General features: G+C 57.3%; 36 non-coding genes and 2 pseudogenes across 36 annotated transcripts; all 38 read right to left on the bottom strand.

The window, feature by feature from the left end:
* Nucleotides 1–364: 364 nt before the first annotated feature.
* On the bottom strand, nucleotides 365–483 carry LOC149850416 (5S ribosomal RNA). Its single transcript, XR_016434407.1, has one exon. It is a non-coding gene; the product is annotated as a 5S ribosomal RNA (ribosomal RNA).
* Nucleotides 484–893: 410 nt separating this feature from the next.
* Nucleotides 894–1012, bottom strand: LOC149850415 (5S ribosomal RNA). The gene has a single exon (XR_016426177.1). It is a non-coding gene; the product is annotated as a 5S ribosomal RNA (ribosomal RNA).
* A 423-nt stretch (nucleotides 1013–1435) lies between these two features.
* On the bottom strand, nucleotides 1436–1554 carry LOC149850414 (5S ribosomal RNA). The gene has a single exon (XR_016437391.1). It is a non-coding gene; the product is annotated as a 5S ribosomal RNA (ribosomal RNA).
* Nucleotides 1555–1964: 410 nt separating this feature from the next.
* On the bottom strand, nucleotides 1965–2083 carry LOC149850413 (5S ribosomal RNA). Its single transcript, XR_016425666.1, has one exon. It is a non-coding gene; the product is annotated as a 5S ribosomal RNA (ribosomal RNA).
* Nucleotides 2084–2506: 423 nt separating this feature from the next.
* On the bottom strand, nucleotides 2507–2625 carry LOC149850412 (5S ribosomal RNA). Its single transcript, XR_016434109.1, has one exon. It is a non-coding gene; the product is annotated as a 5S ribosomal RNA (ribosomal RNA).
* Nucleotides 2626–3048: 423 nt separating this feature from the next.
* Nucleotides 3049–3167, bottom strand: LOC149850411 (5S ribosomal RNA; annotated as a pseudogene).
* A 423-nt stretch (nucleotides 3168–3590) lies between these two features.
* Nucleotides 3591–3709, bottom strand: LOC149850410 (5S ribosomal RNA). The gene has a single exon (XR_016427043.1). It is a non-coding gene; the product is annotated as a 5S ribosomal RNA (ribosomal RNA).
* Nucleotides 3710–4131: 422 nt separating this feature from the next.
* On the bottom strand, nucleotides 4132–4250 carry LOC149850409 (5S ribosomal RNA). The gene has a single exon (XR_016434406.1). It is a non-coding gene; the product is annotated as a 5S ribosomal RNA (ribosomal RNA).
* Nucleotides 4251–4660: 410 nt separating this feature from the next.
* LOC149850408 (5S ribosomal RNA) lies at nucleotides 4661–4779 on the bottom strand. The gene has a single exon (XR_016426173.1). It is a non-coding gene; the product is annotated as a 5S ribosomal RNA (ribosomal RNA).
* Nucleotides 4780–5202: 423 nt separating this feature from the next.
* Nucleotides 5203–5321, bottom strand: LOC149850407 (5S ribosomal RNA). The gene has a single exon (XR_016437380.1). It is a non-coding gene; the product is annotated as a 5S ribosomal RNA (ribosomal RNA).
* A 410-nt stretch (nucleotides 5322–5731) lies between these two features.
* On the bottom strand, nucleotides 5732–5850 carry LOC149850406 (5S ribosomal RNA). Its single transcript, XR_016425655.1, has one exon. It is a non-coding gene; the product is annotated as a 5S ribosomal RNA (ribosomal RNA).
* A 423-nt stretch (nucleotides 5851–6273) lies between these two features.
* On the bottom strand, nucleotides 6274–6392 carry LOC149850405 (5S ribosomal RNA). Its single transcript, XR_016433767.1, has one exon. It is a non-coding gene; the product is annotated as a 5S ribosomal RNA (ribosomal RNA).
* A 423-nt stretch (nucleotides 6393–6815) lies between these two features.
* On the bottom strand, nucleotides 6816–6934 carry LOC149850404 (5S ribosomal RNA). Its single transcript, XR_016426693.1, has one exon. It is a non-coding gene; the product is annotated as a 5S ribosomal RNA (ribosomal RNA).
* A 423-nt stretch (nucleotides 6935–7357) lies between these two features.
* On the bottom strand, nucleotides 7358–7476 carry LOC149850403 (5S ribosomal RNA; annotated as a pseudogene).
* A 423-nt stretch (nucleotides 7477–7899) lies between these two features.
* Nucleotides 7900–8018, bottom strand: LOC149850402 (5S ribosomal RNA). Its single transcript, XR_016427042.1, has one exon. It is a non-coding gene; the product is annotated as a 5S ribosomal RNA (ribosomal RNA).
* Nucleotides 8019–8440: 422 nt separating this feature from the next.
* LOC149850401 (5S ribosomal RNA) lies at nucleotides 8441–8559 on the bottom strand. The gene has a single exon (XR_016426241.1). It is a non-coding gene; the product is annotated as a 5S ribosomal RNA (ribosomal RNA).
* Nucleotides 8560–8969: 410 nt separating this feature from the next.
* LOC149850400 (5S ribosomal RNA) lies at nucleotides 8970–9088 on the bottom strand. Its single transcript, XR_016435067.1, has one exon. It is a non-coding gene; the product is annotated as a 5S ribosomal RNA (ribosomal RNA).
* Nucleotides 9089–9511: 423 nt separating this feature from the next.
* On the bottom strand, nucleotides 9512–9630 carry LOC149850399 (5S ribosomal RNA). Its single transcript, XR_016437358.1, has one exon. It is a non-coding gene; the product is annotated as a 5S ribosomal RNA (ribosomal RNA).
* A 410-nt stretch (nucleotides 9631–10040) lies between these two features.
* Nucleotides 10041–10159, bottom strand: LOC149850398 (5S ribosomal RNA). The gene has a single exon (XR_016435065.1). It is a non-coding gene; the product is annotated as a 5S ribosomal RNA (ribosomal RNA).
* A 422-nt stretch (nucleotides 10160–10581) lies between these two features.
* LOC149850397 (5S ribosomal RNA) lies at nucleotides 10582–10700 on the bottom strand. Its single transcript, XR_016435063.1, has one exon. It is a non-coding gene; the product is annotated as a 5S ribosomal RNA (ribosomal RNA).
* Nucleotides 10701–11123: 423 nt separating this feature from the next.
* Nucleotides 11124–11242, bottom strand: LOC149850396 (5S ribosomal RNA). Its single transcript, XR_016435059.1, has one exon. It is a non-coding gene; the product is annotated as a 5S ribosomal RNA (ribosomal RNA).
* Nucleotides 11243–11665: 423 nt separating this feature from the next.
* On the bottom strand, nucleotides 11666–11784 carry LOC149850395 (5S ribosomal RNA). Its single transcript, XR_016427304.1, has one exon. It is a non-coding gene; the product is annotated as a 5S ribosomal RNA (ribosomal RNA).
* A 423-nt stretch (nucleotides 11785–12207) lies between these two features.
* LOC149850394 (5S ribosomal RNA) lies at nucleotides 12208–12326 on the bottom strand. Its single transcript, XR_016426074.1, has one exon. It is a non-coding gene; the product is annotated as a 5S ribosomal RNA (ribosomal RNA).
* A 423-nt stretch (nucleotides 12327–12749) lies between these two features.
* On the bottom strand, nucleotides 12750–12868 carry LOC149850393 (5S ribosomal RNA). The gene has a single exon (XR_016427041.1). It is a non-coding gene; the product is annotated as a 5S ribosomal RNA (ribosomal RNA).
* Nucleotides 12869–13290: 422 nt separating this feature from the next.
* LOC149850392 (5S ribosomal RNA) lies at nucleotides 13291–13409 on the bottom strand. The gene has a single exon (XR_016434401.1). It is a non-coding gene; the product is annotated as a 5S ribosomal RNA (ribosomal RNA).
* A 410-nt stretch (nucleotides 13410–13819) lies between these two features.
* On the bottom strand, nucleotides 13820–13938 carry LOC149850391 (5S ribosomal RNA). The gene has a single exon (XR_016435058.1). It is a non-coding gene; the product is annotated as a 5S ribosomal RNA (ribosomal RNA).
* A 423-nt stretch (nucleotides 13939–14361) lies between these two features.
* On the bottom strand, nucleotides 14362–14480 carry LOC149850390 (5S ribosomal RNA). The gene has a single exon (XR_016434082.1). It is a non-coding gene; the product is annotated as a 5S ribosomal RNA (ribosomal RNA).
* A 410-nt stretch (nucleotides 14481–14890) lies between these two features.
* Nucleotides 14891–15009, bottom strand: LOC149850389 (5S ribosomal RNA). The gene has a single exon (XR_016426350.1). It is a non-coding gene; the product is annotated as a 5S ribosomal RNA (ribosomal RNA).
* A 423-nt stretch (nucleotides 15010–15432) lies between these two features.
* Nucleotides 15433–15551, bottom strand: LOC149850388 (5S ribosomal RNA). The gene has a single exon (XR_016433766.1). It is a non-coding gene; the product is annotated as a 5S ribosomal RNA (ribosomal RNA).
* A 423-nt stretch (nucleotides 15552–15974) lies between these two features.
* LOC149850387 (5S ribosomal RNA) lies at nucleotides 15975–16093 on the bottom strand. The gene has a single exon (XR_016427303.1). It is a non-coding gene; the product is annotated as a 5S ribosomal RNA (ribosomal RNA).
* Nucleotides 16094–16516: 423 nt separating this feature from the next.
* LOC149850386 (5S ribosomal RNA) lies at nucleotides 16517–16635 on the bottom strand. The gene has a single exon (XR_016426071.1). It is a non-coding gene; the product is annotated as a 5S ribosomal RNA (ribosomal RNA).
* A 423-nt stretch (nucleotides 16636–17058) lies between these two features.
* On the bottom strand, nucleotides 17059–17177 carry LOC149850385 (5S ribosomal RNA). The gene has a single exon (XR_016427040.1). It is a non-coding gene; the product is annotated as a 5S ribosomal RNA (ribosomal RNA).
* A 422-nt stretch (nucleotides 17178–17599) lies between these two features.
* LOC149850384 (5S ribosomal RNA) lies at nucleotides 17600–17718 on the bottom strand. Its single transcript, XR_016434400.1, has one exon. It is a non-coding gene; the product is annotated as a 5S ribosomal RNA (ribosomal RNA).
* A 410-nt stretch (nucleotides 17719–18128) lies between these two features.
* Nucleotides 18129–18247, bottom strand: LOC149850383 (5S ribosomal RNA). Its single transcript, XR_016435055.1, has one exon. It is a non-coding gene; the product is annotated as a 5S ribosomal RNA (ribosomal RNA).
* Nucleotides 18248–18670: 423 nt separating this feature from the next.
* On the bottom strand, nucleotides 18671–18789 carry LOC149850382 (5S ribosomal RNA). Its single transcript, XR_016434080.1, has one exon. It is a non-coding gene; the product is annotated as a 5S ribosomal RNA (ribosomal RNA).
* A 410-nt stretch (nucleotides 18790–19199) lies between these two features.
* LOC149850381 (5S ribosomal RNA) lies at nucleotides 19200–19318 on the bottom strand. Its single transcript, XR_016426349.1, has one exon. It is a non-coding gene; the product is annotated as a 5S ribosomal RNA (ribosomal RNA).
* A 423-nt stretch (nucleotides 19319–19741) lies between these two features.
* On the bottom strand, nucleotides 19742–19860 carry LOC149850380 (5S ribosomal RNA). The gene has a single exon (XR_016433765.1). It is a non-coding gene; the product is annotated as a 5S ribosomal RNA (ribosomal RNA).
* Nucleotides 19861–20283: 423 nt separating this feature from the next.
* On the bottom strand, nucleotides 20284–20402 carry LOC149850379 (5S ribosomal RNA). Its single transcript, XR_016427300.1, has one exon. It is a non-coding gene; the product is annotated as a 5S ribosomal RNA (ribosomal RNA).
* Between the last annotated feature and the right edge of the window lie 67 nt (nucleotides 20403–20469).

Below are 20469 nucleotides of genomic sequence, written 5' to 3'. Positions count from 1 at the left end.
ACGCACAAACCGACTAGCCGTCATAGAAACGCCCCGAAAAACGCCCGAAACGAGCTTAAACGGCATCTGAAACGGTCCCGAACCGACTTCGTCTGTTCGTCACGTCGTAGCCAGCGGAACGTGCTTTCCGTGGCCAGGAAAATCGCCGAATTTCGACATCGGCGTGCCAAGTTACGGTCCGGCGAGCCGGAACTGCTGCGTTTGTCGCACGCCGCGGCTCGTGTCGGGTGCCGGCGCTGCGGCGCGCAAGGCGAGGGTGAAAGGGAAGCAGAAGACCTCGATGGATCAGATACGGTGTGTTGCGGGAAGTGAAAAGAAGGTCGGAGGTTGGTGCCGACGACAAAAAAGCGCCGAAGGCAAAAAGAGAGTGCAACACAAGGACTTCCCAGGAGGTCACCCATCCCAGTACTACTCTTGCTCAAGCACGCTTAACTTCAGAGTTCTGATGGGATCCGGTGCTTTAGTGCTGGTATGATCGCACCCGTTACATGTTGCGCGAAAAAATGCTCTTATGCCTCACGCGGGAGCCGTGGGGGCCGCAACGCACAAACCGACTAGCCGTCATAGAAACGCCCGAAATGAGCTTAAACGGCATCTGAAACGGTCCCGAACCGACTTCGTCTTTTCGTCACGTCGTAGCCAGCGGAACGAGCTTTCCGTGGCCAGGAAAATCGCCGAATTTCGACATCGGCGTGCCAAGTTACGGTCCGGCGAGCCGGAACTGCTGCGTTTGTCGCACGCCGCGGCTCGTGTCGGGTGCCGGCGCTGCGGCGTGCAAGGCGAGGGTGAAAGGGAAGCAGAAGACCTCGATGGATCAGATACGGTGTGTTGCGGGAAGTGAAAAGAAGGTCGGAGGTTGGTGCCGACGACAAAAAAGCGCCGAAGGCAAAAAAAGAGTGCAACACGAGGACTTCCCAGGAGGTCACCCATCCCAGTACTACTCTCGCTCAAGCACGCTTAACTTCAGAGTTCTGATGGGATCCGGTGCTTTAGTGCTAGTGTGATCGCACCCGTTACATGTTGCGCGAAAAAATGCTCTTATGCCTCACGCGGGAGCCGTGGGGGCCGCAACGCACGAACCGACTAGCCGTCATAAAAACGGCCCCGAAAAACGCCCGAAATGAGCTTAAACGGCATCCGAAATGGTCCCGAACCGACTTCGTCTGTTCGTCACGTCGTAGCCAGCAGAACGTGCTTTCCGTGGGCAGGAAAATCGCCGAATTTCGACATCGGCGTGCCAAGTTACGGTCCGGCGAGCCGGAACTGCTGCGTTTGTCGCACGCCGCGGCTCGTGTCGGGTGCCGGCGCTGCGGCGCGCAAGGCGAGGGTGAAAGGGAAGCAGAAGACCTCGATGGATCAGATACGGTGTGTTGCGGGAAGTGAAAAGAAGGTCGGAGGTTGGTGCCGACGACAAAAAAGCGCCGAAGGCAAAAAGAGAGTGCAACACAAGGACTTCCCAGGAGGTCACCCATCCCAGTACTACTCTCGCTCAAGCACGCTTAACTTCAGAGTTCTGATGGGATCCGGTGCTTTAGTGCTGGTATGATCGCACCCGTTACATGTTGCGCGAAAAAATGCTCTTATGCCTCACGCGGGAGCCGTGGGGGCCGCAACGCACAAACCGACTAGTCATCATAGAAACGCCCGAAATGATCTTAAACGGCATCTAAAACGGTCCCGAACCGACTTCGTCTGTTCGTCACGTCGTAGCCAGCGGAACGAGCTTTCCGTGGCCAGGAAAATCGCCGAATTTCGACATCGGCGTGCCAAGTTACGGTCTGGCGAGCCGGAACTGCTGCGTTTGTCGCACGCCGCGGCTCGTGTCGGGTGCCGGCGCTGCGGCGCGCAAGGCGAGGGTGAAAGGGAAGCAGAAGACCTCGATGGATCAGATACGGTGTGTTGCGGGAAGTGAAAAGAAGTTCGGAGGTTGGTGCCGACGACAAAAAAGCGCCGAAGGCAAAAAGAGAGTGCAACACGAGGACTTCCCAGGAGGTCACCCATCCCAGTACTACTCTCGCCCAAGCACGCTTAACTTCAGAGTTCTAATGGGATCCGGTGCTTTAGTGCTAGTGTGATCGCACCCGTTACATGTTGCGCGAAAAAATGCTCTTATGCCTCACGCGGGAGCCGTGGGGGCCGCAACGCACGAACCGACTAGCCGTCATAAAAACGGCCCCGAAAAACGCCCGAAATGAGCTTAAACGGCATCCGAAACGGTCCCGAACCGACTTCGTCTGTTCGCCACGTCGTAGCCAGCGGAACGAGCTTTCCGTGGCCACGAAAATCACCGAATTCCGACATCGGTGTGCCAAGTTACAGTCCGGAGAGCCGGAACTGCTGCTTTTGTCGCACGCCGCGGCTCGTGTCGGGTGCGGGCGCTGCGGCGCGCAAGGCGAGGGTGAAAGGGAAGCAGAAGACCTTGATGGATCAGATACGGTGTGTTGCGGTAAGTGAAAAGAAGGTCGGAGGTTGGTGCCGACGACAAAAAAGCGCCGAAGGTAAATAGAGAGTGCAACACGAGGACTTCCCAGGAGGTCACCCATTCCAGTAATACTCTCGCCCAAGCACGCTTAACTTCGGAGTTCTGATGGGATCCGGTGCTTTAGTGCTGGTATGATCGCACACGTTACATGTTGCGCGAAAAAATGCTCTTATGCCTCACGCGGGAGCCGTGGGGGCCGCAACGCACGAACCGACTAGCCGTCATAGAAACGGCCCCGAAAAATGACTGAAACTAGCTTACACGGCATCCGAAACGGTCCCGAACCGACTTCGTCTGTTCGCCACGTCGTAGCCAGCGGAACGAGCTTTCCGTGGCCACAAAAATCGCCGAATTCCGACATCGGCGTGCCAAGTTACGGTCCGGCGAGCCGGAACTGCTGCTTTTGTCGCACGCCGCGGCTCGTGTCGGGTGTCGGCGCTGCGGCGCGCAAGGCGAGGGTGAAAGGGAAGCAGAAGACCTCGATGGATCAGATACGGTGTGTTGCGGTAAGTGAAAAGAACGTCGGAGGTTGGTGCCGACCACAAAAAAGCGTCGAAGGCAAAAAGAGAGTGCAACACGAGGACTTCCCAGGAGGTCACCCATCCCAGTACTACTCTCGCCCAAGCATGCTTAACTTCGAAGTTCTGATGGGATCCGGTTCTTTAGAACTGGTATGATCGCACCCGTTACATGTTGCGCGAAAAAATGCTCTTATGCCTCACGCGGGAGCCGTGGGGGCCGCAACGCACGAACCGACTAGCCGTCATAGAAACGACCCCGAAAAACGACCGAAACGCGCTTAAACGGCATCCGAAACGGTCCCGAACCGACTTTGTCTGTTCGCCACGTCGTAGCCAGCGGAACGAGCTTTCCGTGGCCACGAAAATCGCCGAATTCCGACATCGGCGTGCCAAGTTACGGTCCGGAGAGCCGGAACTGCTGCTTTTGTCGCACGCCGCGGCTCGTGTCGGGTGCCGGCGCTGCGGCGCGCAAGGCGAGGGTGAAAGGGAAGCAGAAGACCTCGATGGATCAGATACGGTGTGTTGCGGGAAGTGAAAAGAAGGTCGGAGGTTGGTGCCGACGACAAAAAAGCGCCGAAGGCAAAAAGAGAGTGCAACACGAGGACTTCCCAGGAGGTCACCCATCCCAGTACTACTCTCGCCCAAGCACGCTTAACTTCGGAGTTCTGATGGAATCCGGTGCTTTAGTGCTGGTATGATCGCACCCGTTACATGTTGCGCGAAAAAATGCTCTTATGCCTCACGCGGGAGCCGTGGGGGCCGCAACGCACAAACCGACTAGCCGTCATAGAAACGCCCCGAAAAACGCCCGAAACGAGCTTAAACGGCATCTGAAACGGTCCCGAACCGACTTCGTCTGTTCGTCACGTCGTAGCCAGCGGAACGTGCTTTCCGTGGCCAGGAAAATCGCCGAATTTCGACATCGGCGTGCCAAGTTACGGTCCGGCGAGCCGGAACTGCTGCGTTTGTCGCACGCCGCGGCTCGTGTCGGGTGCCGGCGCTGCGGCGCGCAAGGCGAGGGTGAAAGGGAAGCAGAAGACCTCGATGGATCAGATACGGTGTGTTGCGGGAAGTGAAAAGAAGGTCGGAGGTTGGTGCCGACGACAAAAAAGCGCCGAAGGCAAAAAGAGAGTGCAACACAAGGACTTCCCAGGAGGTCACCCATCCCAGTACTACTCTTGCTCAAGCACGCTTAACTTCAGAGTTCTGATGGGATCCGGTGCTTTAGTGCTGGTATGATCGCACCCGTTACATGTTGCGCGAAAAAATGCTCTTATGCCTCACGCGGGAGCCGTGGGGGCCGCAACGCACAAACCGACTAGCCGTCATAGAAACGCCCGAAATGAGCTTAAACGGCATCTGAAACGGTCCCGAACCGACTTCGTCTTTTCGTCACGTCGTAGCCAGCGGAACGAGCTTTCCGTGGCCAGGAAAATCGCCGAATTTCGACATCGGCGTGCCAAGTTACGGTCCGGCGAGCCGGAACTGCTGCGTTTGTCGCACGCCGCGGCTCGTGTCGGGTGCCGGCGCTGCGGCGTGCAAGGCGAGGGTGAAAGGGAAGCAGAAGACCTCGATGGATCAGATACGGTGTGTTGCGGGAAGTGAAAAGAAGGTCGGAGGTTGGTGCCGACGACAAAAAAGCGCCGAAGGCAAAAAAAGAGTGCAACACGAGGACTTCCCAGGAGGTCACCCATCCCAGTACTACTCTCGCTCAAGCACGCTTAACTTCAGAGTTCTGATGGGATCCGGTGCTTTAGTGCTAGTGTGATCGCACCCGTTACATGTTGCGCGAAAAAATGCTCTTATGCCTCACGCGGGAGCCGTGGGGGCCGCAACGCACGAACCGACTAGCCGTCATAAAAACGGCCCCGAAAAACGCCCGAAATGAGCTTAAACGGCATCCGAAATGGTCCCGAACCGACTTCGTCTGTTCGTCACGTCGTAGCCAGCAGAACGTGCTTTCCGTGGGCAGGAAAATCGCCGAATTTCGACATCGGCGTGCCAAGTTACGGTCCGGCGAGCCGGAACTGCTGCGTTTGTCGCACGCCGCGGCTCGTGTCGGGTGCCGGCGCTGCGGCGCGCAAGGCGAGGGTGAAAGGGAAGCAGAAGACCTCGATGGATCAGATACGGTGTGTTGCGGGAAGTGAAAAGAAGGTCGGAGGTTGGTGCCGACGACAAAAAAGCGCCGAAGGCAAAAAGAGAGTGCAACACAAGGACTTCCCAGGAGGTCACCCATCCCAGTACTACTCTCGCTCAAGCACGCTTAACTTCAGAGTTCTGATGGGATCCGGTGCTTTAGTGCTGGTATGATCGCACCCGTTACATGTTGCGCGAAAAAATGCTCTTATGCCTCACGCGGGAGCCGTGGGGGCCGCAACGCACAAACCGACTAGTCATCATAGAAACGCCCGAAATGATCTTAAACGGCATCTAAAACGGTCCCGAACCGACTTCGTCTGTTCGTCACGTCGTAGCCAGCGGAACGAGCTTTCCGTGGCCAGGAAAATCGCCGAATTTCGACATCGGCGTGCCAAGTTACGGTCTGGCGAGCCGGAACTGCTGCGTTTGTCGCACGCCGCGGCTCGTGTCGGGTGCCGGCGCTGCGGCGCGCAAGGCGAGGGTGAAAGGGAAGCAGAAGACCTCGATGGATCAGATACGGTGTGTTGCGGGAAGTGAAAAGAAGGTCGGAGGTTGGTGCCGACGACAAAAAAGCGCCGAAGGCAAAAAGAGAGTGCAACACGAGGACTTCCCAGGAGGTCACCCATCCCAGTACTACTCTCGCCCAAGCACGCTTAACTTCAGAGTTCTAATGGGATCCGGTGCTTTAGTGCTAGTGTGATCGCACCCGTTACATGTTGCGCGAAAAAATGCTCTTATGCCTCACGCGGGAGCCGTGGGGGCCGCAACGCACGAACCGACTAGCCGTCATAAAAACGGCCCCGAAAAACGCCCGAAATGAGCTTAAACGGCATCCGAAACGGTCCCGAACCGACTTCGTCTGTTCGCCACGTCGTAGCCAGCGGAACGAGCTTTCCGTGGCCACGAAAATCACCGAATTCCGACATCGGTGTGCCAAGTTACAGTCCGGAGAGCCGGAACTGCTGCTTTTGTCGCACGCCGCGGCTCGTGTCGGGTGCGGGCGCTGCGGCGCGCAAGGCGAGGGTGAAAGGGAAGCAGAAGACCTTGATGGATCAGATACGGTGTGTTGCGGTAAGTGAAAAGAAGGTCGGAGGTTGGTGCCGACGACAAAAAAGCGCCGAAGGTAAATAGAGAGTGCAACACGAGGACTTCCCAGGAGGTCACCCATTCCAGTACTACTCTCGCCCAAGCACGCTTAACTTCGGAGTTCTGATGGGATCCGGTGCTTTAGTGCTGCTATGATCGCACACGTTACATGTTGCGCGAAAAAATGCTCTTATGCCTCACGCGGGAGCCGTGGGGGCCGCAACGCACGAACCGACTAGCCGTCATAGAAACGGCCCCGAAAAACGACTGAAACTAGCTTAAACGGCATCCGAAACGGTCCCGAACCGACTTCGTCTGTTCGCCACGTCGTAGCCAGCGGAACGAGCTTTCCGTGGCCACGAAAATCGCCGAATTCCGACATCGGTGTGCCAAGTTACAGTCCGGAGAGCCGGAACTGCTGCTTTTGTCGCACGCCGCGGCTCGTGTCGGGTGCGGGCGCTGCGGCGCGCAAGGCGAGGGTGAAAGGGAAGCAGAAGACCTTGATGGATCAGATACGGTGTGTTGCGGTAAGTGAAAAGAAGGTCGGAGGTTGGTGCCGACGACAAAAAAGCGCCGAAGGTAAATAGAGAGTGCAACACGAGGACTTCCCAGGAGGTCACCCATTCCAGTACTACTCTCGCCCAAGCACGCTTAACTTCGGAGTTCTGATGGGATCCGGTGCTTTAGTGCTGGTATGATCGCACACGTTACATGTTGCGCGAAAAAATGCTCTTATGCCTCACGCGGGAGCCGTGGGGGCCGCAACGCACGAACCGACTAGCCGTCATAGAAACGGCCCCGAAAAATGACTGAAACTAGCTTACACGGCATCCGAAACGGTCCCGAACCGACTTCGTCTGTTCGCCACGTCGTAGCCAGCGGAACGAGCTTTCCGTGGCCACAAAAATTGCCGAATTCCGACATCGGCGTGCCAAGTTACGGTCCGGCGAGCCGGAACTGCTGCTTTTGTCGCACGCCGCGGCTCGTGTCGGGTGTCGGCGCTGCGGCGCGCAAGGCGAGGGTGAAAGGGAAGCAGAAGACCTCGATGGATCAGATACGGTGTGTTGCGGTAAGTGAAAAGAACGTCGGAGGTTGGTGCCGACCACAAAAAAGCGTCGAAGGCAAAAAGAGAGTGCAACACGAGGACTTCCCAGGAGGTCACCCATCCCAGTACTACTCTCGCCCAAGCATGCTTAACTTCGAAGTTCTGATGGGATCCGGTTCTTTAGAACTGGTATGATCGCACCCGTTACATGTTGCGCGAAAAAATGCTCTTATGCCTCACGCGGGAGCCGTGGGGGCCGCAACGCACGAACCGACTAGCCGTCATAGAAACGACCCCGAAAAACGACCGAAACGCGCTTAAACGGCATCCGAAACGGTCCCGAACCGACTTTGTCTGTTCGCCACGTCGTAGCCAGCGGAACGAGCTTTCCGTGGCCACGAAAATCGCCGAATTCCGACATCGGCGTGCCAAGTTACGGTCCGGAGAGCCGGAACTGCTGCTTTTGTCGCACGCCGCGGCTCGTGTCGGGTGCCGGCGCTGCGGCGCGCAAGGCGAGGGTGAAAGGGAAGCAGAAGACCTCGATGGATCAGATACGGTGTGTTGCGGGAAGTGAAAAGAAGGTCGGAGGTTGGTGCCGACGACAAAAAAGCGCCGAAGGCAAAAAGAGAGTGCAACACGAGGACTTCCCAGGAGGTCACCCATCCCAGTACTACTCTCGCCCAAGCACGCTTAACTTCGGAGTTCTGATGGAATCCGGTGCTTTAGTGCTGGTATGATCGCACCCGTTACATGTTGCGCGAAAAAATGCTCTTATGCCTCACGCGGGAGCCGTGGGGGCCGCAACGCACAAACCGACTAGCCGTCATAGAAACGCCCCGAAAAACGCCCGAAACGAGCTTAAACGGCATCTGAAACGGTCCCGAACCGACTTCGTCTGTTCGTCACGTCGTAGCCAGCGGAACGTGCTTTCCGTGGCCAGGAAAATCGCCGAATTTCGACATCGGCGTGCCAAGTTACGGTCCGGCGAGCCGGAACTGCTGCGTTTGTCGCACGCCGCGGCTCGTGTCGGGTGCCGGCGCTGCGGCGCGCAAGGCGAGGGTGAAAGGGAAGCAGAAGACCTCGATGGATCAGATACGGTGTGTTGCGGGAAGTGAAAAGAAGGTCGGAGGTTGGTGCCGACGACAAAAAAGCGCCGAAGGCAAAAAGAGAGTGCAACACAAGGACTTCCCAGGAGGTCACCCATCCCAGTACTACTCTTGCTCAAGCACGCTTAACTTCAGAGTTCTGATGGGATCCGGTGCTTTAGTGCTGGTATGATGGCACCCGTTACATGTTGCGCGAAAAAATGCTCTTATGCCTCACGCGGGCGCCGTGGGGGCCGCAACGCACAAACCGACTAGCCGTCATAGAAACGCCCGAAATGAGCTTAAACGGCATCTGAAACGGTCCCGAACCGACTTCGTCTGTTCGTCACGTCGTAGCCAGCGGAACGAGCTTTCCGTGGCCAGGAAAATCGCCGAATTTCGACATCGGCGTGCCAAGTTACGGTCCGGCGAGCCGGAACTGCTGCGTTTGTCGCACGCCGCGGCTCGTGTCGGGTGCCGGCGCTGCGGCGTGCAAGGCGAGGGTGAAAGGGAAGCAGAAGACCTCGATGGATCAGATACGGTGTGTTGCGGGAAGTGAAAAGAAGGTCGGAGGTTGGTGCCGACGACAAAAAAGCGCCGAAGGCAAAAAGAGAGTGCAACACGAGGACTTCCCAGGAGGTCACCCATCCCAGTACTACTCTCGCCCAAGCACGCTTAACTTCAGAGTTCTGATGGGATCCGGTGCTTTAGTGCTAGTGTGATCGCACCCGTTACATGTTGCGCGAAAAAATGCTCTTATGCCTCACGCGGGAGCCGTGGGGGCCGCAACGCACAAACCGACTAGCCGTCATAAAAACGACCCCGAAAAACGCCCGAAATGAGCTTAAACGGCATCCGAAACGGTCCCGAACCGACTTCGTCTGTTCGTCACGTCGTAGCTAGCGGAACGTGCTTTCCGTGGGCAGGAAAATCGCCGAATTTCGACATCGGCGTGCCAAGTTACGGTCCGGCGAGCCGGAACTGCTGCGTTTGTCGCACGCCGCGGCTCGTGTCGGGTGCCGGCGCTGCGGCGCGCAAGGCGAGGGTGAAAGGGAAGCAGAAGACCTCGATGGATCAGATACGGTGTGTTGCGGGAAGTGAAAAGAAGGTCGGAGGTTGGTGCCGACGACAAAAAAGCGCCGAAGGCAAAAAGAGAGTGCAACACAAGGACTTCCCAGGAGGTCACCCATCCCAGTACTACTCTCGCTCAAGCACGCTTAACTTCAGAGTTCTGATGGGATCCGGTGCTTTAGTGCTGGTATGATCGCACCCGTTACATGTTGCGCGAAAAAATGCTCTTATGCCTCACGCGGGAGCCGTGGGGGCCGCAACGCACAAACCGACTAGTCATCATAGAAACGCCCGAAATGATCTTAAACGGCATCTAAAACGGTCCCGAACCGACTTCGTCTGTTCGTCACGTCGTAGCCAGCGGAACGAGCTTTCCGTGGCCAGGAAAATCGCCGAATTTCGACATCGGCGTGCCAAGTTACGGTCTGGCGAGCCGGAACTGCTGCGTTTGTCGCACGCCGCGGCTCGTGTCGGGTGCCGGCGCTGCGGCGCGCAAGGCGAGGGTGAAAGGGAAGCAGAAGACCTCGATGGATCAGATACGGTGTGTTGCGGGAAGTGAAAAGAAGGTCGGAGGTTGGTGCCGACGACAAAAAAGCGCCGAAGGCAAAAAGAGAGTGCAACACGAGGACTTCCCAGGAGGTCACCCATCCCAGTACTACTCTCGCCCAAGCACGCTTAACTTCAGAGTTCTGATGGGATCCGGTGCTTTAGTGCTAGTGTGATCGCACCCGTTACATGTTGCGCCAAAAAATGCTCTTATGCCTCACGCGGGAGCCGTGGGGGCCGCAACGCACGAACCGACTAGCCGTCATAAAAACGGCCCCGAAAAACGCCCGAAATGAGCTTAAACGGCATCCGAAACGGTCCTGAACCGACTTCGTCTGTTCGCCAGGTCGTAGCCAGCGGAACGAGCTTTCCGTGGCCACGAAAATCGCCGAATTCCGACATCGGTGTGCCAAGTTACAGTCCGGAGAGCCGGAACTGCTGCTTTTGTCGCACGCCGCGGCTCGTGTCGGGTGCGGGCGCTGCGGCGCGCAAGGCGAGGGTGAAAGGGAAGCAGAAGACCTCGATGGATCAGATACGGTGTGTTGCGGTAAGTGAAAAGAAGGTCGGAGGTTGGTGCCGACGACAAAAAGCGCCGAAGGCAAAAAGAGAGTGCAACACGAGGACTTCCCAGGAGGTCACCCATCCCAGTACTACTCTCGCCCAAGCACGCTTAACTTCAGAGTTCTGATGGGATCCGGTGCTTTAGTGCTAGTGTGATCGCACCCGTTACATGTTGCGCCAAAAAATGCTCTTATGCCTCACGCGGGAGCCGTGGGGGCCGCAACGCACGAACCGACTAGCCGTCATAAAAACGGCCCCGAAAAACGCCCGAAATGAGCTTAAACGGCATCCGAAACGGTCCCGAACCGACTTCGTCTGTTCGTCACGTCGTAGCCAGCGGAACGTGCTTTCCGTGGGCAGGAAAATCGCCGAATTTCGACATCGGCGTGCCAAGTTACGGTCCGGCGAGCCGGAACTGCTGCGTTTGTCGCACGCCGCGGCTCGTGTCGGGTGCCGGCGCTGCGGCGCGCAAGGCGAGGGTGAAAGGGAAGCAGAAGACCTCGATGGATCAGATACGGTGTGTTGCGGGAAGTGAAAAGAAGGTCGGAGGTTGGTGCCGACGACAAAAAAGCGCCGAAGGCAAAAAGAGAGTGCAACACGAGGACTTCCCAGGAGGTCACCCATCCCAGTACTACTCTCGCCCAAGCACGCTTAACTTCAGAGTTCTGATGGGATCCGGTGCTTTAGTGCTAGTGTGATCGCACCCGTTACATGTTGCGCGAAAAAATGCTCTTATGCCTCATGCGGGAGCCGTGGGGGCCGCAACGTACGAACCGACTAGCCGTCATAAAAACGGCCCCGAAAAACGCCCGAAATGAGCTTAAACGGCATCCGAAACGGTCCCGAACCGACTTCGTCTGTTCGCCACGTCGTAGCCAGCGGAACGAGCTTTCCGTGGCCACGAAAATCGCCGAATTCCGACATCGGTGTGCCAAGTTACAGTCCAGAGAGCCGGAACTGCTGCTTTTGTCGCACGCCGCGGCTCGTGTCGGGTGCGGGCGCTGCGGCGCGCAAGGCGAGGGTGAAAGGGAAGCAGAAGACCTTGATGGATCAGATACGGTGTGTTGCGGGAAGTGAAAAGAAGGTCGGAGGTTGGTGCCGACGACAAAAAAGCGCCGAAGGTAAATAGAGAGTGCAACACGAGGACTTCCCAGGAGGTCACCCATTCCAGTACTACTCTCGCCCAAGCCCGCTTAACTTCGGAGTTCTGATGGGATCCGGTGCTTTAGTGCTGGTATGATCGCACCCGTTACATGTTGCGCGAAAAAATGCTCTTATGCCTCACGCGGGAGCCGTGGGGGCCGCAACGCACGAACCGACTAGCCGTCATAGAAACGGCCCCGAAAAACGCCCGAAACGAGCTTAAACGGCATCCGAAACGGTCCCGAACCGACTTCGTCTGTTCGCCACGTCGTAGCCAGCGGAACGAGCTTTCCGTGGCCACAAAAATCGCCGAATTCCGACATCGGCGTGCCAAGTTACGGTCCGGCGAGCCGGAACTGCTGCTTTTGTCGCACGCCGCGGCTCGTGTCGGGTGTCGGCGCTGCGGCGCGCAAGGCGAGGGTGAAAGGGAAGCAGAAGACCTCGATGGATCAGATACGGTGTGTTGCGGTAAGTGAAAAGAACGTCGGAGGTTGGTGCCGACCACAAAAAAGCGTCGAAGGCAAAAAGAGAGTGCAACACGAGGACTTCCCAGGAGGTCACCCATCCCAGTACTACTCTCGCCCAAGCACGCTTAACTTCGAAGTTCTGATGGGATCCGGTTCTTTAGAACTGGTATGATCGCACCCGTTACATGTTGCGCGAAAAAATGCTCTTATGCCTCACGCGGGAGCCGTGGGGGCCGCAACGCACGAACCGACTAGCCGTCATAGAAACGACCCCGAAAAACGACCGAAACGAGCTTAAACGGCATCCGAAACGGTCCCGAACCGACTTTGTCTGTTCGCCACGTCGTAGCCAGCGGAACGAGCTTTCCGTGGCCACGAAAATCGCCGAATTCCGACATCGGCGTGCCAAGTTACGGTCCGGAGAGCCGGAACTGCTGCTTTTGTCGCACGCCGCGGCTCGTGTCGGGTGCCGGCGCTGCGGCGCGCAAGGCGAGGGTGAAAGGGAAGCAGAAGACCTCGATGGATCAGATACGGTGTGTTGCGGGAAGTGAAAAGAAGGTCGGAGGTTGGTGCCGACGACAAAAAAGCGCCGAAGGCAAAAAGAGAGTGCAACACGAGGACTTCCCAGGAGGTCACCCATCCCAGTACTACTCTCGCCCAAGCACGCTTAACTTCGGAGTTCTGATGGAATCCGGTGCTTTAGTGCTGGTATGATCGCACCCGTTACATGTTGCGCGAAAAAATGCTCTTATGCCTCACGCGGGAGCCGTGGGGGCCGCAACGCACAAACCGACTAGCCGTCATAGAAACGCCCCGAAAAACGCCCGAAACGAGCTTAAACGGCATCTGAAACGGTCCCGAACCGACTTCGTCTGTTCGTGACGTCGTAGCCAGCGGAACGTGCTTTCCGTGGCCAGGAAAATCGCCGAATTTCGACATCGGCGTGCCAAGTTACGGTCCGGCGAGCCGGAACTGCTGCGTTTGTCGCACGCCGCGGCTCGTGTCGGGTGCCGGCGCTGCGGCGCGCAAGGCGAGGGTGAAAGGGAAGCAGAAGACCTCGATGGATCAGATACGGTGTGTTGCGGGAAGTGAAAAGAAGGTCGGAGGTTGGTGCCGACGACAAAAAAGCGCCGAAGGCAAAAAGAGAGTGCAACACAAGGACTTCCCAGGAGGTCACCCATCCCAGTACTACTCTTGCTCAAGCACGCTTAACTTCAGAGTTCTGATGGGATCCGGTGCTTTAGTGCTGGTATGATCGCACCCGTTACATGTTGCGCGAAAAAATGCTCTTATGCCTCACGCGGGCGCCGTGGGGGCCGCAACGCACAAACCGACTAGCCGTCATAGAAACGCCCGAAATGAGCTTAAACGGCATCTGAAACGGTCCCGAACCGACTTCGTCTGTTCGTCACGTCGTAGCCAGCGGAACGAGCTTTCCGTGGCCAGGAAAATCGCCGAATTTCGACATCGGCGTGCCAAGTTACGGTCCGGCGAGCCGGAACTGCTGCGTTTGTCGCACGCCGCGGCTCGTGTCGGGTGCCGGCGCTGCGGCGTGCAAGGCGAGGGTGAAAGGGAAGCAGAAGACCTCGATGGATCAGATACGGTGTGTTGCGGGAAGTGAAAAGAAGGTCGGAGGTTGGTGCCGACGACAAAAAAGCGCCGAAGGCAAAAAAAGAGTGCAACACGAGGACTTCCCAGGAGGTCACCCATCCCAGTACTACTCTCGCCCAAGCACGCTTAACTTCAGAGTTCTGATGGGATCCGGTGCTTTAGTGCTAGTGTGATCGCACCCGTTACATGTTGCGCGAAAAAATGCTCTTATGCCTCACGCGGGAGCCGTGGGGGCCGCAACGCAAGAACCGACTAGCCGTCATAAAAACGGCCCCGAAAAACGCCCGAAATGAGCTTAAACGGCATCCGAAAGGGTCCCGAACCGACTTCGTCTGTTCGTCACGTCGTAGCCAGCAGAACGTGCTTTCCGTGGGCAGGAAAATCGCCGAATTTCGACATCGGCGTGCCAAGTTACGGTCCGGCGAGCCGGAACTGCTGCGTTTGTCGCACGCCGCGGCTCGTGTCGGGTGCCGGCGCTGCGGCGCGCAAGGCGAGGGTGAAAGGGAAGCAGAAGACCTCGATGGATCAGATACGGTGTGTTGCGGGAAGTGAAAAGAAGGTCGGAGGTTGGTGCCGACGACAAAAAAGCGCCGAAGGCAAAAAGAGAGTGCAACACGAGGACTTCCCAGGAGGTCACCCATCCCAGTACTACTCTCGCTCAAGCACGCTTAACTTCAGAGTTCTGATGGGATCCGGTGCTTTAGTGCTGGTATGATCGCACCCGTTACATGTTGCGCGAAAAAATGCTCTTATGCCTCACGCGGGAGCCGTGGGGGCCGCAACGCACAAACCGACTAGTCATCATAGAAACGCCCGAAATGATCTTAAACGGCATCTAAAACGGTCCCGAACCGACTTCGTCTGTTCGTCACGTCGTAGCCAGCAGAACGAGCTTTCCGTGGCCAGGAAAATCGCCGAATTTCGACATCGGCGTGCCAAGTTACGGTCTGGCGAGCCGGAACTGCTGCGTTTGTCGCACGCCGCGGCTCGTGTCGGGTGCCGGCGCTGCGGCGCGCAAGGCGAGGGTGAAAGGGAAGCAGAAGACCTCGATGGATCAGATACGGTGTGTTGCGGGAAGTGAAAAGAAGGTCGGAGGTTGGTGCCGACGACAAAAAAGCGCCGAAGGCAAAAAGAGAGTGCAACACGAGGACTTCCCAGGAGGTCACCCATCCCAGTACTACTCTCGCCCAAGCACGCTTAACTTTAGAGTTCTAATGGGATCCGGTGCTTTAGTGCTAGTGTGATCGCACCCGTTACATGTTGCGCGAAAAAATGCTCTTATGCCTCACGCGGGAGCCGTGGGGGCCGCAACGCACGAACCGACTAGCTGTCATAAAAACGGCCCCGAAAAACGCCCGAAATGAGCTTAAACGGCATCCGAAACAGTCCCGAACCGACTTCGTCTGTTCGCCACGTCGTACCCAGCGGAACGAGCTTTCCGTGGCCACGAAAATCGCCGAATTCCGACATCGGTGTGCCAAGTTACAGTCCGGAGAGCCGGAACTGCTGCTTTTGTCGCACGCCGCGGCTCGTGTCGGGTGCGGGCGCTGCGGCGCGCAAGGCGAGGGTGAAAGGGAAGCAGAAGACCTTGATGGATCAGATACGGTGTGTTGCGGTAAGTGAAAAGAAGGTCGGAGGTTGGTGCCGACGACAAAAAAGCGCCGAAGGTAAATAGAGAGTGCAACACGAGGACTTCCCAGGAGGTCACCCATTCCAGTACTACTCTCGCCCAAGCACGCTTAACTTCGGAGTTCTGATGGGATCCGGTGCTTTAGTGCTGCTATGATCGCACACGTTACATGTTGCGCGAAAAAATGCTCTTATGCCTCACGCGGGAGCCGTGGGGGCCGCAACGCACGAACCGACTAGCCGTCATAGAAACGGCCCTGAAAAACGACTGAAACTAGCTTAAACGGCATCCGAAACGGTCCCGAACCGACTTCGTCTGTTCGCCACGTCGTAGCCAGCGGAACGAGCTTTCCGTGGCCACGAAAATCGCCGAATTCCGACATCGGTGTGCCAAGTTACAGTCCGGAGAGCCGGAACTGCTGCTTTTGTCGCACGCCGCGGCTCGTGTCGGGTGCGGGCGCTGCGGCGCGCAAGGCGAGGGTGAAAGGGAAGCAGAAGACCTTGATGGATCAGATACGGTGTGTTGCGGTAAGTGAAAAGAAGGTCGGAGGTTGGTGCCGACGACAAAAAAGCGCCGAAGGTAAATAGAGAGTGCAACACGAGGACTTCCCAGGAGGTCACCCATTCCAGTACTACTCTCGCCCAAGCCCGCTTAACTTCGGAGTTCTGATGGGATCCGGTGCTTTAGTGCTGGTATGATCGCACCCGTTACATGTTGCGCGAAAAAATGCTCTTATGCCTCACGCGGGAGCCGTGGGGGCCGCAACGCACGAACCGACTAGCCGTCATAGAAACGGCCCCGAAAAACGCCCGAAACGAGCTTAAACGGCATCCGAAACGGTCCCGAACCGACTTCGTCTGTTCGCCACGTCGTAGCCAGCGGAACGAGCTTTCCGTGGCCACAAAAATCGCCGAATTCCGACATCGGCGTGCCAAGTTACGGTCCGGCGAGCCGGAACTGCTGCTTTTGTCGCACGCCGCGGCTCGTGTCGGGTGTCGGCGCTGCGGCGCGCAAGGCGAGGGTGAAAGGGAAGCAGAAGACCTCGATGGATCAGATACGGTGTGTTGCGGTAAGTGAAAAGAACGTCGGAGGTTGGTGCCGACCACAAAAAAGCGTCGAAGGCAAAAAGAGAGTGCAACACGAGGACTTCCCAGGAGGTCACCCATCCCAGTACTACTCTCGCCCAAGCACGCTTAACTTCGAAGTTCTGATGGGATCCGGTTCTTTAGAACTGGTATGATCGCACCCGTTACATGTTGCGCGAAAAAATGCTCTTATGCCTCACGCGGGAGCCGTGGGGGCCGCAACGCACGAACCGACTAGCCGTCATAGAAACGACCCCGAAAAACGACCGAAACGAGCTTAAACGGCATCCGAAACGGTCCCGAACCGACTTTGTCTGTTCGCCACGTCGTAGCCAGCGGAACGAGCTTTCCGTGGCCACGAAAATCGCCGAATTCCGACATCGGCGTGCCAAGTTACGGTCCGGAGAGCCGGAACTGCTGCTTTTGTCGCACGCCGCGGCTCGTGTCGGGTGCCGGCGCTGCGGCGCGCAAGGCGAGGGTGAAAGGGAAGCAGAAGACCTCGATGGATCAGATACGGTGTGTTGCGGGAAGTGAAAAGAAGGTCGGAGGTTGGTGCCGACGACAAAAAAGCGCCGAAGGCAAAAAGAGAGTGCAACACGAGGACTTCCCAGGAGGTCACCCATCCCAGTACTACTCTCGCCCAAGCACGCTTAACTTCGGAGTTCTGATGGAATCCGGTGCTTTAGTGCTGGTATGATCGCACCCGTTACATGTTGCGCGAAAAAATGCTCTTATGCCTCACGCGGGAGCCGTGGGGGCCGCAACGCACAAACCGACTAGCCGTCATAGAAACGCCCCGAAAAACGCCCGAAACGAGCTTAAACGGCATCTGAAACGGTCCCGAACCGACTTCGTCTGTTCGTGACGTCGTAGCCAGCGGAACGTGCTTTCCGTGGCCAGGAAAATCGCCGAATTTCGACATCGGCGTGCCAAGTTACGGTCCGGCGAGCCGGAACTGCTGCGTTTGTCGCACGCCGCGGCTCGTGTCGGGTGCCGGCGCTGCGGCGCGCAAGGCGAGGGTGAAAGGGAAGCAGAAGACCTCGATGGATCAGATACGGTGTGTTGCGGGAAGTGAAAAGAAGGTCGGAGGTTGGTGCCGACGACAAAAAAGCGCCGAAGGCAAAAAGAGAGTGCAACACAAGGACTTCCCAGGAGGTCACCCATCCCAGTACTACTCTTGCTCAAGCACGCTTAACTTCAGAGTTCTGATGGGATCCGGTGCTTTAGTGCTGGTATGATCGCACCCGTTACATGTTGCGCGAAAAAATGCTCTTATGCCTCACGCGGGCGCCGTGGGGGCCGCAACGCACAAACCGACTAGCCGTCATAGAAACGCCCGAAATGAGCTTAAACGGCATCTGAAACGGTCCCGAACCGACTTCGTCTGTTCGTCACGTCGTAGCCAGCGGAACGAGCTTTCCGTGGCCAGGAAAATCGCCGAATTTCGACATCGGCGTGCCAAGTTACGGTCCGGCGAGCCGGAACTGCTGCGTTTGTCGCACGCCGCGGCTCGTGTCGGGTGCCGGCGCTGCGGCGTGCAAGGCGAGGGTGAAAGGGAAGCAGAAGACCTCGATGGATCAGATACGGTGTGTTGCGGGAAGTGAAAAGAAGGTCGGAGGTTGGTGCCGACGACAAAAAAGCGCCGAAGGCAAAAAAAGAGTGCAACACGAGGACTTCCCAGGAGGTCACCCATCCCAGTACTACTCTCGCCCAAGCACGCTTAACTTCAGAGTTCTGATGGGATCCGGTGCTTTAGTGCTAGTGTGATCGCACCCGTTACATGTTGCGCGAAAAAATGCTCTTATGCCTCACGCGGGAGCCGTGGGGGCCGCAACGCAAGAACCGACTAGCCGTCATAAAAACGGCCCCGAAAAACGCCCGAAATGAGCTTAAACGGCATCCGAAAGGGTCCCGAACCGACTTCGTCTGTTCGTCACGTCGTAGCCAGCAGAACGTGCTTTCCGTGGGCAGGAAAATCGCCGAATTTCGACATCGGCGTGCCAAGTTACGGTCCGGCGAGCCGGAACTGCTGCGTTTGTCGCACGCCGCGGCTCGTGTCGGGTGCCGGCGCTGCGGCGCGCAAGGCGAGGGTGAAAGGGAAGCAGAAGACCTCGATGGATCAGATACGGTGTGTTGCGGGAAGTGAAAAGAAGGTCGGAGGTTGGTGCCGACGACAAAAAAGCGCCGAAGGCAAAAAGAGAGTGCAACACGAGGACTTCCCAGGAGGTCACCCATCCCAGTACTACTCTCGCTCAAGCACGCTTAACTTCAGAGTTCTGATGGGATCCGGTGCTTTAGTGCTGGTATGATCGCACCCGTTACATGTTGCGCGAAAAAATGCTCTTATGCCTCACGCGGGAGCCGTGGGGGCCGCAACGCACAAACCGACTAGTCATCATAGAAACGCCCGAAATGATCTTAAACGGCATCTAAAACGGTCCCGAACCGACTTCGTCTGTTCGTCACGTCGTAGCCAGCAGAACGAGCTTTCCGTGGCCAGGAAAATCGCCGAATTTCGACATCGGCGTGCCAAGTTACGGTCTGGCGAGCCGGAACTGCTGCGTTTGTCGCACGCCGCGGCTCGTGTCGGGTGCCGGCGCTGCGGCGCGCAAGGCGAGGGTGAAAGGGAAGCAGAAGACCTCGATGGATCAGATACGGTGTGTTGCGGGAAGTGAAAAGAAGGTCGGAGGTTGGTGCCGACGACAAAAAAGCGCCGAAGGCAAAAAGAGAGTGCAACACGAGGACTTCCCAGGAGGTCACCCATCCCAGTACTACTCTCGCCCAAGCACGCTTAACTTTAGAGTTCTAATGGGATCCGGTGCTTTAGTGCTAGTGTGATCGCACCCGTTACATGTTGCGCGAAAAAATGCTCTTATGCCTCACGCGGGAGCCGTGGGGGCCGCAACGCACGAACCGACTAGCTGTCATAAAAACGGCCCCGAAAAACGCCCGAAATGAGCTTAAACGGCATCCGAAACAGTCCCGAACCGACTTCGTCTGTTCGCCACGTCGTACCCAGCGGAACGAGCTTTCCGTGGCCACGAAAATCGCCGAATTCCGACATCGGTGTGCCAAGTTACAGTCCGGAGAGCCGGAACTGCTGCTTTTGTCGCACGCCGCGGCTCGTGTCGGGTGCGGGCGCTGCGGCGCGCAAGGCGAGGGTGAAAGGGAAGCAGAAGACCTTGATGGATCAGATACGGTGTGTTGCGGTAAGTGAAAAGAAGGTCGGAGGTTGGTGCCGACGACAAAAAAGCGCCGAAGGTAAATAGAGAGTGCAACACGAGGACTTCCCAGGAGGTCACCCATTCCAGTACTACTCTCGCCCAAGCACGCTTAACTTCGGAGTTCTGATGGGATCCGGTGCTTTAGTGCTGCTATGATCGCACACGTTACATGTTGCGCGAAAAAATGCTCTTATGCCTCACGCGGGAGCCGTGGGGGCCGCAACGCACGAACCGACTAGCCGTCATAGAAACGGCCCTGAAAAACGACTGAAACTAGCTTAAACGGCATCCGAAACGGTCCCGAACCGACTTCGTCTGTTCGCCACGTCGTAGCCAGCGGAACGAGCTTTCCGTGGCCACGAAAATCGCCGAATTCCGACATCGGTGTGCCAAGTTACAGTCCGGAGAGCCGGAACTGCTGCTTTTGTCGCACGCCGCGGCTCGTGTCGGGTGCGGGCGCTGCGGCGCGCAAGGCGAGGGTGAAAGGGAAGCAGAAGACCTTGATGGATCAGATACGGTGTGTTGCGGTAAGTGAAAAGAAGGTCGGAGGTTGGTGCCGACGACAAAAAAGCGCCGAAGGTAAATAGAGAGTGCAACACGAGGACTTCCCAGGAGGTCACCCATTCCAGTACTACTCTCGCCCAAGCCCGCTTAACTTCGGAGTTCTGATGGGATCCGGTGCTTTAGTGCTGGTATGATCGCACCCGTTACATGTTGCGCGAAAAAATGCTCTTATGCCTCACGCGGGAGCCGTGGGGGCCGCAACGCACGAA

This window comes from Nuphar pumila, chromosome 1, assembly GCF_984573655.1.
Source record: "Nuphar pumila chromosome 1, dmNupPumi1.hap1.1, whole genome shotgun sequence".
Lineage (NCBI taxonomy): Eukaryota > Viridiplantae > Streptophyta > Magnoliopsida > Nymphaeales > Nymphaeaceae > Nuphar > Nuphar pumila.
This window is presented reverse-complemented; position numbering and strand designations above follow the sequence as displayed.